Genomic DNA, 4,868 nt, shown 5'->3' with positions numbered 1-4,868 from the left:
TGAGGACTCTCTGGACCGTACCAGACTCAACTGGGACCATCTTCAGATCAGCCCAGGGACTTCTCAGTGCTCCTGGACACATAGTAGGAGCTCACAGATCCTTCCAGGGGCCCACGGGATCAACCTGGGGACTCCCTGGACACCCAAAACCCACCTGGGACATCTCCAGACTCTTCGGGTTGAGTCCTGAACCCCCTGGATGCACCCAAACCTCTCTAGGACTTCTCCTGCAGATCCTTCTGCATGATTCCAAGGGAGGATAAGGAGGGTTCAGCGGGGGGTGGGAGGGGGAGAAATGAGCTAGTGAGGCTGGGGATGGAGGGAGAGGTGGAAGAGGGAAACTGGAGAGTTGTGTGGAGCTTCTGTGGGGTGGAAAGGGAGTCTGGGGGAAGAGAGTGAGGGGAATGAAAAGAGGAGAACAAGGCTGACCACATGAGTGGAAAGGGGGTCTGGGGATGGAGGGAGGGGTGGGAGGGGAGAACTGGAGGTTGTGGGGGGGGCTTCTTTGGGACATGAAGGGGGTCCAGTTGGGGGAAATTGGGGGCCAACATAGGGGAAACGGACTCCAGAGGGCAGGGAGGAGGGCATGGGGGTACAGGGGACTGTAGGGGTCAGAAATGGGGTGAGGAGCGGGGGGAGTAAGGGAAGACAGGGGACCCTGCGGGGTAAATTGAGGGGACTAGGGGATGGTAGGAGACTCTATGGGAATTGGAGCAGGGGAACTTGAGGGGACAGGGAATTCTGGGGGTCAGATAGAACGGACGGGGGGCAGACAAATCTAGGGGAGAAAACGAGAAGACTCGTGGGGGGGTGAGATTGGGGACACAAGGGATTAGAGTGGGAGACAGACAGACACGGAACCCTGGGGGTCAGAATGGGGAACAGGGGCAGACAGAGACGGAGGAACTGAGGGGACGGGTGGAAGAGGACTCCAGCGATGAGAATGGGGGAAGTGGAGGTGGGGAACTGGGGGGAAAGCATAAGCCCAGGGGTCAGACTGAGGGACTCGGGAGGTTGTGGGCGACCCGCGGCGGGGGTGGGGGGGGGGTGGGGGGAAGGCAGTGAAACACCGGGGGTGGGGGGGAAGGGCGGGAGGCACAGGGCACCTCCCGCCGCCGAGCAGAGGCCCTGAGCAGCAGAGGACCCACGCGGCCAAGACAGGACGGCCCCAGCCCCGGTGCCCCCGCCGCCCCCGAACACCCACTCGTAGAAGCTGAGGCGGAGGAGAGGCGGCGCTCGGAGTCCCGGGGCTGCGCCGCGGCGCTGGAGCAGCGCGGGGCCCCGCTCCGCTTCCGCGTGGCCGCGTCCTCGCGTCGCCGCGTGATGACGTCACTCCGCGGGGAGCGGGGACGGCGCGTCGCTCGAGCAACGGCCGCGCCGGGGCGCTGTCGCTATGGAGACGCCGCCGCGCATGCGCTGTCGCCGCGGGGACGGCTTCCCGCGCCGCAAGGAGGGGGGGCGCGCTGTCGCCGTGGCAGCGCGGCCTGCACGCACGGCCTGAAGCCCGAGTGGGGCTCGAGGGGCAGCGGGGGGCGAAGAAGGGTGGGGGGGGAACGGAGAGCCCTCAGGGATCTCCTGGGGAGGTGGGGGAGCGACTGGGGGAGGGCAGAGCTCCGGGGATGGCGGCTGTGAGTGGGGCTGTGGGGTGGGACATCCGCAGGGAGATGCAGCCAAACAGGGGGATGTGGGCAGAGCATGGAGGTGTGGGAAAAGGAAGACGGGCATCTGGACAACAGCGTGAGAGCCAGGCTGATAGGGAGGGAGGGGGAGAGGGAGGAATGGGAAGAAAGGGAGGGAGGGGGGGAGGGAGTAAGGGAGGGAGAGGGGGGAGGGAAATGGAAAAAGGGGGAAAAAAGGGAAGAAGGGAAAAAAAGGGGAGAAGGGAAAGGAAGGGAAGGGAAGGGAATGTTGGTTCTGCATTTGATATTAAAAAGTAGCAATTGGTTTGAAGAAGTAGAACATAATGCATTTGTATTCTGTAACTTATCCTTGTTGATCTAAGAAGTAAAATACTGTATATGTTAGCGGCATGTTTTAGAAACATAATTACTGAATTACCTAACAAATTCTTCCTCACAAAACTGCAGTAGATTTTCAATGTTCTGAACAATGTGGGTGTGGAGAGCGTGATTGAGACCTGGCTGGCTGAGAAAGGCCACACAGACAGTATTCGGCTAATGAGAGGAGAGTCCTTGAGCAATGTAACAGGATGTAAACAAGGCTAACGAGGAGAGAGTCCTTGAGCAAACTAACAGGATGTGTAGGAAGGCAGGAGAATGTAGAAATAAGAAAGATGAATGGCATGGTCTAATCACAAAAAGTACAAAGAAGGGCTGGGGCAACAAGTAGCTGAAGAGCCTATCAGGAGCTCGGGCTTTGCAATGTGTATGAGCTTCATTAGCGCCAACATAAATGCACGCAACCTTCTGATTAAAGTTGAGACTTTCTGATCAATTCTGTGGTCGTGTGTTTGTCTCCCACCGAGCTCCGACAATGCTTGTGCATTGGGATGGCATGTAGCTCAGGTAGTACCCCTTCCTCCGGGGTGGACCAAGGATTCCCAAGGGATGCAATGTATGGTTGCCCTGTACCAGGAGAAAACAGCCTGGGAAAATGAAGCCTGAAAATCACTCTCCCTGTTGTTTCCCCGGATATCAGAGATAGATGACAAAATCCCTCCTGCATTCTCTATGGCCATACAGCTTGTCTCTCAAGGCAGGGTGTGAGGGCTATCAGGCCTATAGGGAATTTCTCACTGTGCAGTGGAACCTTGGATGTTACGAAGGATTTGGCGGGGAACTATTCAAGGCTGGGAATCCCCAGAGCGGATCTCTGGTGGCATTGCGGTGGGAAGATCTTACGGTCCACTCTCCCATCTCATTGGGGAGGTACCTGTGCACTTGTTCAACTGGCTATACCGTTCACTCTGGCATTTGAGAAGGATCTATCTCACATTCACAAAAGGAACAGAAGGAGCCTAGGGGCCCCATTTGATGATGATACAATATATAAAGACTCAATTGGGGTGCCCAGAGGTGTCCCTGATGAATTTAAGGCTAGAAATCAATTGCTGCAGGATTTGAATCTCTATTCTGGTGGGTGACAATTAACAAAAATGTAGATTGTATAAACTACATCTATTACAATCAGCAGAGATTTATAAACTATACAAAGGAGGCAATAAAGGGAATTGCAGAACAATTGGATGCTACAAGCAGGATGGCCTGGGAGAATAGGATCGCCCTAGACATGATATTAGCTGAAAAAGGGTGTGTGTGTGTGATGTTGGGCACCCAATGCTGTACCTTTATCGCAAATAACACAGCCCCAGCTAGCACAATAACTAGAGCATTACGGGGGCTTACTACTCTTGCCAGTGAATTAGCAGAAAACTCAGGAATAGGTAATTCCCTCACTGGGTGTTTGGAGTCCTGGTTTGGCAAATGGAAAGGGATGATTGTGTCCTTATTTACTTCTTTGACTGTGGCAGCAGGAGTCCTGACGGCCGTCGGTTGCTGTATTATCCCCTGCGTGGGGGGATTGGTGCAGCGATTAACAGAAACTGCGCTGCCTAAGCAAACAGCAGTGGAACCACCACCGCACTCGGATAAAATGATGATATTAGACGAAATGGAGAATGAAGAAAATGAAGAAGTTTTTAGAATCGTACCTTTAAAAAAAGAAAAAAAGAAAAAAGAAAAAAAAAGGGAATTGCAGAAATCAACACTTTGAAAGAAAAAGAGGGGGGAATTGTGGAAATGGAATGTTGTTTCTGCATTTAACATTAACAAGAGCAGCTGGTTTGAAGAAGTAGAACATCATGCATTTGTATTCTGTAACTTATCCTTAGAAATAGTGATCTAAGAAGTAAAATACCGTATATGTTAGCGGTATGTTTTAAAACATTATTACTGAATTATGTGATTAATTCTTTCTTGCAAAACTGAATAGTTGTTAAATGGTCCAAACAATGCGAGTATAGCGTGTTAGGGATTAGAAAACATACTGTAGAGTTGTTCTGTTAGATAAGAAACTGCCAGCAAGAGAAAAACAGATGTAGCAAACATCAGAGAAGCCAGGGCCTCTACACAAGGCCGGACTGTCTCACTCCGTGAGGAGTTGGGACGTGACAGGCAGGCGCCAAGATAGCACAGAAACATAAGCTCTTAGTTGTTTAATTACCCCTAGCATTTGTGCCCTTTACACTGGTCACTGTTCTGGTCATCCCTCTGTCCTCGCACAGAGATAAGCTGGGAAGGAGGACAGAGGGGAGTGTCTTGGAGCCCGCCTGCGGCACCCTGAGGTTCCCACAGAGTGGGACAGCTCTGCTTCGTGCAAAGGCCCTGGCTCCTTGAAAGCGTGTTCAATGTGTTTCACTTCTGCTGGCCTAACGAACCACCTCACAGCGGGTTTCCCGGTTCAGAACACTACACCCACATCGCTTAGGACATCTAGAGCCTACCGCAGCTTTGTGAGAAAGGATTTCTCACGTAACTCGGTAACTGCGTTTCTAAAACACGTTACTAATGTGCGCACGGAACTTCTACTTTTCACATCAGCTGTTTCTAAGGATGCGCCACAGCGCGCTTCTTCAGATCAACCGCCCTTTCCAATACCCGACGCAGAAACGACGCTTCCGCTCTCCGCGGCGCGTCGCTACGGGTGAGCAGAGCGGCTCGGTACGCCTCACCGCGCCGAGCTCCGTAAGACGCGCGAGGGCAGGCCGGCCGAGGACGGGACCGGCGGCGCGCGCAGCCCCTCGCGGCGCCCGGCAGCCCGCGCCGAGCGGCCCGACGTCCCGCGGCTCAAAGCGCCGCCGCGCGAAGCGCGAACCGGCCGCTCGGCGCCGCGCATGCGCCGCCCCGCCC

Source organism: Phasianus colchicus, unplaced genomic scaffold (genome assembly GCF_987193195.1).
Source record: "Phasianus colchicus unplaced genomic scaffold, bPhaCol1.hap1.1 HAP1_SCAFFOLD_49, whole genome shotgun sequence".
NCBI classification, from domain to species: Eukaryota; Metazoa; Chordata; class Aves; order Galliformes; family Phasianidae; genus Phasianus; species Phasianus colchicus.
Note: the sequence above shows the minus strand (reverse complement) of the source record.